Source organism: Leopardus geoffroyi, chromosome A1 (genome assembly GCF_018350155.1).
Source record: "Leopardus geoffroyi isolate Oge1 chromosome A1, O.geoffroyi_Oge1_pat1.0, whole genome shotgun sequence".
NCBI lineage: Eukaryota > Metazoa > Chordata > Mammalia > Carnivora > Felidae > Leopardus > Leopardus geoffroyi.
The window spans coordinates 127,207,016-127,219,998 of NC_059326.1; the positions used below are offsets into that span (position 1 = coordinate 127,207,016).

At 36.2% G+C, this 12,983-nt stretch overlaps 1 protein-coding gene across 12 annotated transcripts in view; it reads right to left on the reverse strand.

The window, feature by feature from the left end:
- The window catches only part of PDE4D (phosphodiesterase 4D), a 1,416,267-nt gene that overhangs the window by 262,356 nt on the left and 1,140,928 nt on the right, over positions 1–12,983 (reverse strand). The gene's annotated exons all lie outside the window — the stretch shown is intronic.

Here is a 12,983-nt window from a genome sequence, read left to right on the forward strand (position 1 = left end):
CTCAGCTGTGGAATCTGCCAGTTGTGACAGCTATGTTGGGCTTCAAAATGTTCACAGTGAAGCTAGAGTGAGCCTGGAGTGGTGGTCTTAGCACCTCCCTCCAGCTGGTCTCCTAGTTGCACATAAAAACCACCCCACGGATAGAGACAGAAGTTGGCCATGTTACCTCAGTGATTAATATGTGCAACACACACTAGCATGTTCTGTTTGCCCTGTTTCTTACTAGTTGATGAGGCTGAGATGAGTCATTCAGGCAAGGAGAAAACGTTGAGGAAACCTGGGAAGCACAGAATCTAAAACAAGAGAAATATGAGGGGATGGAGAGAAGTGTTGAGATAAGAATAACCAGTGGAGATGGTAAACTACAGGTGAAAACCACAGGACAAGCAAAAGTCATCTCAGATACTTTACAACTCCTTGCACAGAGAGTAAACTCTATCTCACAACTCACTCAGTACAATCTGTAAGCAGAGTGGCATTTATTAAAAAAAAAAAAATTAAACTGGGGCACCTGGGTGGCTCAGCTGGTTGAACATCAGACTCTTGATTTTGGCTCAGGTCATGATCCCAGGGTGGTGGGATTGAGCCCTGCGTTGAGTGTGGAGCCTGCTTAGGATACTCTCTCTCTCCCTCTGCTCCTCTCCACCACTTGCCCTCACTCTCTGTCTCTCTCTAAAATAAAAAAAAAAAAAAAAAAAAATAAAAAAAATTAGGAATGAAAACAGCTTGTAACATTTCTTTGTAATGGAGAACAAACAACTCACTGTTCTTCTCTCTTCCTGCAGAGATATTGAAAAGCCCATGATGGCAAAAGGCACTGTGCTGGGCACAACGGTACAAAATGAGAAAACTCAGTTTCCCCTACAACACACTCATAGTCCAAGGGGCTACAGCAGGCCACTCAGCAGACAACTACTGCAATGCTTCAAGAGCTCTAATAGAGACATGTCCCAGGTTTCATGAGGACACAGAGACAGGAGTCTTAATTCTGAACGGGGAGGTCTAGGAAGATTTCCCATAAGAAATGTTAGGTGGGGGAAAATCTAAGCAAGAGTCTGGACACTAAATTGTAGTCAAATGATTACTGTAAACTGACAACAGCTTTAAGTGCTCATGTAGTCCTATATACCAAATTATGATTTAAACAATTAGCATATCTGAGTTTAACCCTGAATTTACACTTCGGACAAAAGTTCGTGAGAATTTATGAACTACATATATATCAACATGGGATAAACACTCAAAGAGCATTTTGTAGAAAAAAAACACCGAGACACAAAATCGTACATACTGTATTGTTACTTTTACATAAAATTCAAAAGCAGAAAATAATGCAATTTTTGAAATCAGGATAGTTGTTACATTTGTAGGGGGTGGGCAGTGGCTGAAAGTGGCACAAAGGTGGCTTCAGGATTGTTGATAGTAGTATTTTCAATCTGGGCGGTGATTACAGGGGTGGCCACTGAGAACCAAAATTACGAATTACTTTTTATTTTTGGTTTGCAATATCCACAAAGAGTTTTAATGCTTTGCAGGATTCACACATAGTGTGTTCTTTCTAGGTGACAAATTACCAAAAACATGTCAAAATTTCTAAAAAGTACACATTTGTATGTATGTATAAACCCTGCTTTTGCTACAACTTTTATTTGCATGCAAATTTAATGGCAGAGTTTACACATAAATAATGATTATGAGGTCATTAGGCCCACTTAAATGGCAAGCAGCTACATTATGCCCCTTTTTTCTCTAATAGATATCACCAATTGATGGCAACAATTTTTCTCTCCAAGCCCCAAAGCAGCTCCTGGTACTTTATTGCATATGGCTACTACTAACTGACCAGGGATGAAAAAGATTAGCCATCTTGACTTTAAACAATGAGGACTGTCTAGTTCTTTATTTACATGAGAAGTGTCTTATAATTATGGAGAAATTTCAGGTGTATTTCTAGGTAAGGATGTAATTTCATACCTATGTATATAAAATGGTTTTCTCAATTTCAATCACATCTCAATTAAAAGCACGTTTACTAAAAGCAGATTTGCCTTTTGTTTTTTATATTACCCTAGAAAACACTTGCTGATTCATATACAATTAGATTCAGTTTTAACAAGAAGACTCAAACAATTGGGACTAATTTTCCAAGCAAGAAACTCAGAGCATCTTTAGTGGGCCAACTTTTCCCCCTAGGGTAGTTAACTGCACCCTCAATCACACCTTTTAACCCAATGTACAGTTGTTAATTATGACAAAGTAATGCCTTTACACATTATTATTGGTAAGGATTCATGAAAAAAATAAGTAGATACCAGAGATATTGGAGTCTAATTGCTAGATCTCACTAAGCCACTGCATTCTCCACATTTCTAGCCCCTCTGCTTTAGAGTCCATCCTGAAGTAACACTTTAGGCCCCAGGAACTGATCTAACCAGATCTCGTTTTTTAGCTTGTTGTCTTTCTAGAAATGGAGAAGGAGGCTGAAGCCCTTTTTGCTGAGCTGGGATGAAACGGTAAACTAAACAGGGGTCCTACCCAGCCTGGGGCCTGGTAAGGAGAATGAGAGTCAGGCTACAGAGAGAACAATCTGCAAACAACACAACCAAGAGTATGAGGGGAGGAGCATAGGGTCTGGACAGGTAGGGAAAGGCAGGCAGTGACATTGTTGTAAAGACTGGACCACCTGGCAGCCCTGAGTAGGAAGGTTACATGGAGAAAGTCTTCACAGTTGGACCCGGCGATAATCTTCAGGCACTGTCTCTTTCTTTCGGATTAAACCCCTGCCTGGAACCGCTTCCCTAGAGGATTCTGACCAATTTTTAAACAACAGAATCAGAGGTGTTTTAGCATCCAGTTGACTTCTTATATCCCCCCTTCTCTGTGTACTTTATTGCTTTAACCCCTCTGAATAGAAGTATATCTTCTTTGAATCGCAGCGCTGGTGTGATTTATTCACAATACCTAGCTTTGTATAAGTGCTCAGTTCTGAGATGTGCCCGAGAAGGCTGGCTGCCTTATGGAAAAAGAGCCCTTATAGATTAAGTCAGTGTTCACATGTAGAGTTCTTGATTTTTTTTTATAAGTTACACTACAAGCAAAGGTAAAAAAAAAAAAATGCATTACACAAGCCAACATTTCCTAGGCACTCACAGGAGTCAGCCACTGTGCTAAGGACATTAGGTTTACTAACTCAGTTGATGTGTTTACATATATACTATCGCTAAAGGTAATATTTTATAATTTTTAACGGTATACGAACCCATGAAATTCTCTTATTTTCCCTGCAATCCTGGGTTAGTCAGTTTACTTCATGAGGCCTCAGTTTCCTCAACTACAAAATGAGGAATACTAATAATGGGTACCTCACAGGATTTATGTTGAGGACCTAATGTGATAATTCCTGTCAAATGTGCAGCATAGTGCCTGGCACATAGTAAGCATTCAGTAAATAGTAATTACCACTATTTTTATTGCTGCAAATACTATATTCGGAAAGCAGAATTTCAAGACATGAATTTTAGCTACTTAATTAACTATGTGACTTCCAAAAAATTTAATGATCAGGTTCAGTTGTCTAGGGAGGACTTTGGTCAACCCAGTGCTTTGAATTTCCTTCAGGGGATTGCTGGGGCCTCAACCTCCATACCTCTCTATGCATAATCCTCTAATCCAGTTGTTTGAGAAGTGATGATGTCATTATCATGGTATTAGTTAACTTCACAGACTTAACTTTAGAATTACATTAAAGTCCCATACAAATTATAATAGCACTGCTTTCACACACTTGCCTAATAGACAAAGTTTTAATTCTCTATTTGACTTCAAATTTCATTTATGATTTTTTTATTAAAAAAAAAAATTAAGGTTTATTCATTTGTCAGAGACAGAGAGAGACAAAGTGTGACTGGGGGAGGGGCAGAGAGAGAGGGAGACATAGAATCCAAAGCAGGCTCCAGGCTCTGAGCTGTCAGCACAGAGCCCAACATGGGGCTCACACTCACAGACTGTGAGATCATGACCTGAGCTGAAGTCGGATGCTTAACCAACTGAGCCACCCAGGCGCCCCCTTTTTTGAGTTTTTTTAAAAAAAATATTTCTCCAATAAAAATCTTTGCCACATAAGCACTGACATTGTTTCCAACAGTTTTTCTTGACCCTATTTGACTAGAAATGTTAAAGACTAGCAAAACTTTTCTGCTTCCAAAATGGGGTCAGGGATGGGGAGAATTAGATTATAGGTTACTCTCTGTGGTCCCTTTCATTTCAAAGAGTTTATGGTTCTACGGACTGGTCAAATGCCAGAGAGGAAGAAGGCAGTGCAGTTTATAGTCTGACTGAGGGGAAGAGTCAATAAACTGAATGCCTCAGGAACTAGCTAGATCTCCAAAAAACGGAGCCGTGTCAAAGTCCATTTTCTATTTCTTGAAACATCTGCATGGTTCATGGTTGAAGGCTTATATGAAGAGCTCAAGAAAGAAGGCAGACAAAATACAGAGATGTTCTTCAGTTGCACAAGGTTAAAAGGAAAAAGCCTACTGACTCATTTTCGGAATACCATGAAGCAGAACTGTGCATCAAGGAGGCAGTTCAGAAAGTGGAGAAAAGCAAGTAAAACAAGAACAACAACGGCAACAATAACAAATCGGCATTTAGAATTAGATCACATTTTTCTTTAGCTCCCTGATTAACAAGCTGGGTGATTTCAGTTTTACCTCATACGATCATTCTGAGGACAAAATGAGCTGAATTGTGTAAAGCACCAAATCCAACGTCTGACAAACAGTAGATGCTCAATATATTGTAGTTATCATTACAACAGCTACTACTTGGACTATCACTACAGGCTTAGGAGCTGCTGTCCTAACTCGTTGGTGATCCAGGTACAGATCAGTTACCTGCTGTTCCATGATAAAGCTGCAGCATCAGAGACAGCATTACAGCAATGGCTCATTCACATTCTAGAATGCCACTGGTTAAAAGCTGACACATTTTGCTGTAATTTATCCTAACTAAAACAGTATCAGTCATATAAATTCCTTGACACAAAGAAAATGTTGTGCCACGTTGCAATAGCATGAAATCATGGATGTTGGGAATTATTATTTTCTCGATTTCATATATATATATATATATATATATATATATATATATATATATGAATATTTCATGCATATTAATTACAAGGAGTTGAATTCCTCATCTTGGATGTATTTCAAACAGGAAGGAGAATTAGTTACAATGGGAACACTCTTCTGTGTGAAGCCTGAAAACAATTACATATTGAAACTATGTTTTATAAAACATTTTTTTTAGCAGGTCACACTGGTGCCATCTACTTTGCAATTCAAAATGAACATTGTGTGGTATGAAATGAGAAAAGACCACAAGGTCACTTACTAGCAGTTTTCAAATGTCTTAAAAAAGAATATACTTATCTTTTGACTCACTATCCTTATATCCACAGATTACTAGGTAGAAATGGGTTAAATTTTAAGCAAGGGAAATTAGAACTAGATATAAATAAAACGTCCTAACTGCGGATTGTAAAATATGAGGGCTGTTTTCTGTAAGAAAGCTTTGGAAGGTGCAATCCTGATATGTATACATTCTATATCTAGTTTCTAGTTTTCTAATTTCTTGTTCTCCCTCATGTGTAGTAGAAAAATGAGATTTGCAGTTGACTCCCTTTGTCCTCTGGAGGAAGTTTTTAAGGCTGAGATGAAGGGATAAAATATCTTCTACATTCAAATCCATTAATTATCACTTTTGCCCGGAAGGTGACAGTGTGATTAAATGGGGTATGGCGCTACTTGGTGGATGTTTGGTTCAAAACTGGATGCAGTTCTTCCATTCTCGCCTCCTTTCTGATGTTCGCTCCAACTTCTCTAGCCACACTTCCTCACCCCTTGCCCACAATCTTTCCCTTGTATTTTTTTTTTCTATTATTCTGAAGTGCAGTTTAGCTTAGCTTCCCCAATTCACATCCTCCCCCATCCCCCAGGACGTTCCTAAGAGAGACAACTCCCTTAAAAGGCTGAAAGTTAATAATAAATACATATAGTTTAAATTTCCCTGCTAAGAGCGAGATAACTAAGAGAATGTATCCATAGATTCTGGCTTCTCCCTACTCTCCATTCTTTTAAAGAACTTCCTATTTTATGCTAAACCTGACCACAGGGCAAGGTATTTTGAGAGTCATAGGCACAGCCTCTTGTTAGTTATCTTTACAAGATTACACTTAATAGTACCATGCCCAAGCTCACTGTCTTCCGCCTTGTGATATCCCAGTCCTTTCTGGAGCCCCTGATCCCTGGAGAGATTTGGTGCTTTTGGCTAGAATATACCTTACTTCCACTATCCATTTTCTAATAAATCTCAAACCTCAGCTTTATCTCTTGAGAAGCTGGATAATCTCTGGAAGGGCTCCTAAGAAAATCTATATTGGCTTTTAATTAAGACTGTGCTTTCTTTGTAACTACATTCTTCACCAACGTAGTTAATAAACCCGCAAGTCCCATGCTTGATACCTTTATCCAGGCTTTAACAATTCTATATGTTTAACATTAGTATTATTCAGAATATTTATACATAGCTCTCAGGTATATCTCCCTAAGAAAAATCTCCTTGAAGACTTTATTAACAGTCTTCCTTTTTCAGGTTCATCTTAATTTATTGTTCTTTTTCTTTTTTCTTTCTCTCTTTTCCTTTCTTTCTCTCTTTCTTTCTTTCTAAGAGAGAAGGAGAGCACAAATGGGGAAGAGGGGTAGAGAGAGAGATAATCTTAAGCAGGATTCATATTCAATGTGGAGCCTGAAGTGGGGCCCTATCCCTAGACCCTGGGACATGACCTAAGCTGGAATCAAGAGTCAGATGCTCCACCAACTGAGCCACCCAGACGCTCCTTCCGCTTCATCTTAGAATCTACTTTTCTCTATCTTGCTAATCACAGTTGGACGGATGCATGACTAACTATTTCTATATCTATGACTACATTCATGTCCTCATTCATTCTGACTTAGCAAAATTTACTACGTGATTGGAATGACTGACAAAGGGACTAATAAGATGAGCTAAACTTCATCTTTGTTAAAAGGCAAATTTTTGTAACAGGGTCAAAACTGATCTGATGTGCTCCAGATCAATAAGGAGGAAAAGAGTAGAACTACATATAGAACTCAGTGGACTGCACATACATTCACAGCTAGTTCTATTAATGTGGAGCTGATAGAATGAAGTGTCCCTGAAAAGAGTGTTGCACGGGGGAACATTATCTTGAACTTTATTCTCCAGTGACATGACAGAAAAAGTGGGTTGAAAATCCCATTGGGAAACACCCAAACTAAAGAAACATCTTTCTTCTGAAGGATTCAGTACCAAATCATCATTTCTTTACCAACCGCCATGCTGAATTCATGACATGTCAACTATGCATACATGTAATCAATGATGATTATCACACCCAAAACAAGTCTAAAATAAGTTTGTAGAAAGTAAGAAGATGCTAAATAAAATTAATGGATCTTAACTATTGTAACTCTTCTGTGATTTTTCAGAAATGAGAATCATCCCATAACTTTAAAGTCTTTCAAGGTAGAAGTATGTGAACTCTTGTTATTTGAACTTCCCAGGAAGTTTTATTACCAGCAAGTTTATCCTAGTACGCATAAGGATACAAAAAACACAAATGACTTTCCAGTGGTAGGGTAACACTACAGAAAATAGAACTAAAAAAGGATCTTAGTAGTTCATTAGCTTAGTGGTTTTCAAATACTATTCCTTGGAACCTTAAAGCTCTTTTTAGAGGTATTACAAGAACAGACATTGGATTTGAGATAGTGGGAAAAGGGCAAATTCAGTGGTGATTTTGTTATATGTATGTTTATGTATTTTTACCAATATATTTCATATATACGTATGTTTTAACAATTTTACCTCTACATATCAAATATGCATACAATTTTAAATCTTCCATATATGCTCACTTATGTACATTAGCATTTAATTTATAAAAAGTGGTCTATGGAGAAAAGCATATTTGAAATTCATGGATCTAGCTCACCCTCTTTAATTTACAGTGAATAAACACCCCTATAGAGGGATGAGGTGGCTTCTCCAGGGACACAGCAAGTTAGAGGTAGGCTGGACAAAGGACAAAGGACTTTTTCAGGGAATCATAATTTATGACTTTAAAGATTATATCTTTCTGTGATCCACTCTGTGCTTCCCTAGTTATGTTTTAAATGACACTCAAGGGATCCTGGGGGCAACTGGTGGCTCAGTCAGTGTAACACACAGCTCTTGATCTCAGGGTTGTGAGTTTGAGCCCCAATTGGGTGTAGAGATTATTTAAAAATAAAATCTTAAAAAGTACTCAAGGGATCTTAATCACTTCTAAAAGTTGTGTATCTTTAAGTCTATTATATAACAGAGGTGATATAAGCTTACATAATAGGATCAAAAAAGTTTATAATATGGTCAAAACTCTGAACCGACCTAAGCCAAGTCACAGAGTATATTGCACAGGGAGGAAGTATGCTAATTCTATTTGTTTTCCCATTTATAAAAGCTTCTAAGATAAAAGGGTAGGAAAGGGGTGCCTGGGTTGCTCAGTCGGTTGGGTGTCCAACTCTTGATTTTAGCTCAGGTCAGGATACCAGAGTCCTGGCATCCAGTCCTGTGTTTGGCTCCATGCTGAGCATGAAGCCTGCTTAAGATCCTCTCTCTCTCTCCCTCTGCCCCTCCTCCCCACTCATGCTCTCTCTCTCTAAAATAAAAAATAATAATAATAATTAAATAAAATTTTAAACATGTAGGAAAGAAGATTCTGTACCTTTTTCAAAGGTGACTTAAAACAGTATGAAACTTCATACAACGTCTGAGATATAGTATTTATTTCTAAGCTGAAGACTTACAGAGCTTTCCAAGAACAAAGAAAGATGATCTATTCAAAACTGGGAGATGCTGAACTTCTGCTCTTTATTTCTGTACTTGGGAACACATGACCTTATTTGCTACCAAAAGAGAATATACTAGTCTAGAGGCTATAACTGCAGTAATCTCTCAAACAGCCATTTTCAACACCCATCACCATCCCTAAACTTCATGGGCTATCATATGTTTAAAAAGACAACTTCCAATCTATTTCTACAATATCCAATACTGTATTTAGATATATTCAAAAGATGCACAATTTTACAGTCATTAAAATGATAATTACGTAGACAGTAGAGGGAGGCAACATGCTGAAGTAAAAACAGCACTGTCTTTGGAGCAGGCCCACTTGGGTTATGATCCCAGGCTTCCCTGGCAATTAAAGGTCCTTGACCAAGTTATTCTACCTTTTAGTCTCATTTCCTCTTCTGCAGAGTGTGGATTGATAATTCTCTCAATGTGGTTATGAAAATGAAATAAGATACTGTATATAAAATTCTCCACAGAGTTTTCATTCATAAAATACACTCGTTAAAATGAAAGCTACAAGTATTGTTATTAGAAAAGTAGAAAAATGTCACTATGTTAAATGAAGCAGAACACAAAAATGGTATTTACAACAACTGATTCAAATATACCAGCTAAGCAAAAAAAATGAAAACAGTTGAGATAGGGGTAGTGAGAGTTCTGAGGAATTTTCCAAAATACTAATCAATATTATTGCATCTTTTTATTTTCAATTATAAAATTAGTAGTTTTAGTCCAATAAATGTTTTTCAATGGGTGGTGTGATTGAGAAGTTATAACGGAAAAGCTGATAAGGAGAAGACATTGTCTTGAGGTCAAAATAAGAATTCTCAGCCAGCCTGAATTTTTACCTTAGGAAGAGAGAGTTGATAGAAAAACACAATAATTTATTGATCTGAGCAGCGACATTATTCAGATAATCGAATTTGCTCCATATTGAAACGCTTATTCCCCATGTTTTGGACATTGAGCAAACTGTTGTTTACCAGATGTGTAGATATTTACACATAAAACTATGAGCTTGTTTCTGCACATAGTAGTTATATTTTGAATATATTTAAACATCAAGGTAAAATACTTCCTTGATGAAAACACTCATACAATAATGCAATGAAGTTCAATGACATTCCGTTACCTCCCTTCCTGCCACTTTTACCCTCACAGATAAGCAACCACTATCAAAGGCTTTGGAAGAGCTTTCCAAACTTTCTGTATGTCTTAATCCTGAGTATAATTTTCACATATTTAATAATGTTTCAAAATTTACTTCATAAAAAAACCCCACAGTTATATTTTAGAGAGTAGTGTTTCTTTTTCCCCCAGCATACCTAATGAACAATCTTAAATAAAACAAGCATATGCCAAATAATGAACATCCAATAGCAGGCAAGAACAAAATCCAGTTTTATAAGCCAAATATCTCTTTATATTTATATTTGGAAGGTGTTAATAACTTTTCATTTAAACTGAATTACATAAGTCTTAATTAGACTAGTGAAAAGTATCTCTAGGATAGGTTTATAAATGGGAAGATACTATAATATTATAGTATTATTATAATATATAATTGTTGACAGAATTTAAAGGCAGACTATTATTACTGAAAAACCTAGAAAGGCAAACAATGCCCCAATCTATGAGCTTGCCAATTTTATTAAAATTTTATGAGTGTAAGAAAACACATATATTAAGTTTTTCTTGATTTCACACATGTATACTTTTAAAGGAATGCTAAAGGATAAATACTATAATCATATTCTGTTAGAACCTGGCACATACGCAGTACTCACTAAATACCAGTTCAATAAATAAAAGTAACCTAGTATTTATTCTTGTTATGTAATATTCTAAATTTCTGACATCTATACTACAAGGAAACAAATTGATTTCAAGTTTATTTTTATTTTACTTTTTCTAAATTCATAAAATTTTAACTATAAGTAAGGCTTTTCTTTTAAGTATATGTACTAAAACGAAAGGTACAAATTATCATCAGGAGTTTGCCATGAACCTCTTTCAAAAATGTGACTATCTCACAGGGCTGTGAACACCAAGTTAGTACGGATTGCTTTTTCTGGTACTGGTCGGAGAGATACAGACAGAACAAAGTAAAGGAAAAGTAATCTGAAGCACTGGATTCTTGCAGAAGGCAGTTCGAAAACTTCCAAAAGATAGCACTTGGCTTGGAAGCATCCAAGGGGGACTAGACAGTTTTGGAAAAGTGGACCAATAGAACAGAAAATAGATTTAATAAGCAAACTTAAGATGGTCAGGCCAAAAGACGGGTCTCCAAGAACAAAGTATTCTGATGTCCAGAATGAAATAAAACCATGTGAAAGAGGGATTACTGGTAAATCATTTGGTTTCTTTTATGGGAAGTCAACTGTAAAGAGGATGAAGTAGTCTCTGGCATCTGAAAAGGAAAGGAGGTGGAGAGTGGGGGGGGGGGGTTGTGATTGAGAAGTTATAACGGAAAAGCTGATAAGGAAAAGACATTGTCCCACAGAGCTCCCTGAGGCCTGTGCAAAGGCGCGAGGAGAACGATGCTGTTAGTTCTAAAAATTAAGTATCTATCTATATACATACATATATTTCCTCTATATACCTAATCTATAATCTGTATAGATTTCACTATAGATAAATATAAATAAAGGTATGTATAGTATTTGAGTGAAAAAAGGACATTGGAATGTTAAAACTGTAACTACAGCACTTATAACCTCAGGCCAAAAGATTTAGAGACAACAGTTATACACTCAAGCAGTTACGTTATTAATAAGTCAGATGTAAGATTAATAACTGGAGAGGCATCACTACTGTGCTGTTAAGCCTAGGAATAATTAGCATAAAGAGACATTTATTTCTTACATAAAAAACATTCTGACCCCAACACCATGCAAAATACTTACATGGAACAATATACACAGCCACAAGTCAGCATTTTTAAAAATTTATTTTGATTTGTTACCTTATTTATTTATGAAAAATACCTTATAGAATTTAGAATTATAAAATAGAATAGTTGTGGATAAAAACAGACTGTCAATCTCAGAGGAGTAAAGACTGTCACTGTTACCAGACACCTGCAATGATCCAATTATTGCCCATTGAACCTTGACTTTAAAAATAGGTCTCCTGGAAGCTTAGGCAAAAAGGGAAATAGTTTGGTTAAATACTATTTACTCAGGTATCAGATTAGTTTTTCAAATAGCCAGGAGAGAAATCACAAATTAATAAAATTCATATATTTTATAAATTCTGATTACCCATTTATTTTGGTCAGAGATTTATATTAGCTGTGGTGATTAATAAAAAGATTCTAAGTATTTCCCAGGATTCATTATTTGGCATAAAAGAACCACACAAATTAATTTGCAGATGCAAGATTTTCCATAAGTAAACTCAGGAGGAACTTATTGCCTGTATTACTTAAAAAGATTTTTTTGCATATATTCTTTTATAAGGAATCACAAGTGACATAAGAGACAGAGTCTGCATCTATAGTTTTTAAAAATCACAGAAACACTACTGAAGGAACGGTTCTTGAGTCTAGCCCCGTATGAAACACTAGTACAGTAACAGCAAATGATAACCCAACCACATAAACACGGGCTGAATTCCTTACGCAAATATCATGAGTATTTGCATTTGTTTGACTGCTTAGATAATACGTAACACATTTAGCCTGTCTGCTTCTGTCCTGTCTCCAAACACCTGCACTCCATTATTGCTTTCATTTCCCCTATATGAGGCATAGTTATTTCCATTCCAAAGAGTGGAGCTTATTTATTTATAATCAAGTACTAAGATAAATAAAATAAGATTAGCCGCTGAAAAGTATTCTGTAAATAGCTATTCTAGACACAGAAGGCACTTTACTGGGAAACTATCCCTTAAGGGCTATTTGTTTACAAGCATATCAAATCAATATTGGGGGAAATGGTAGAATAAAATATTACAATAAATTGAACTTAAGATACTTTTTTAAATCAAATATTTGTTCTATTATTGTGTTAGATAAACAA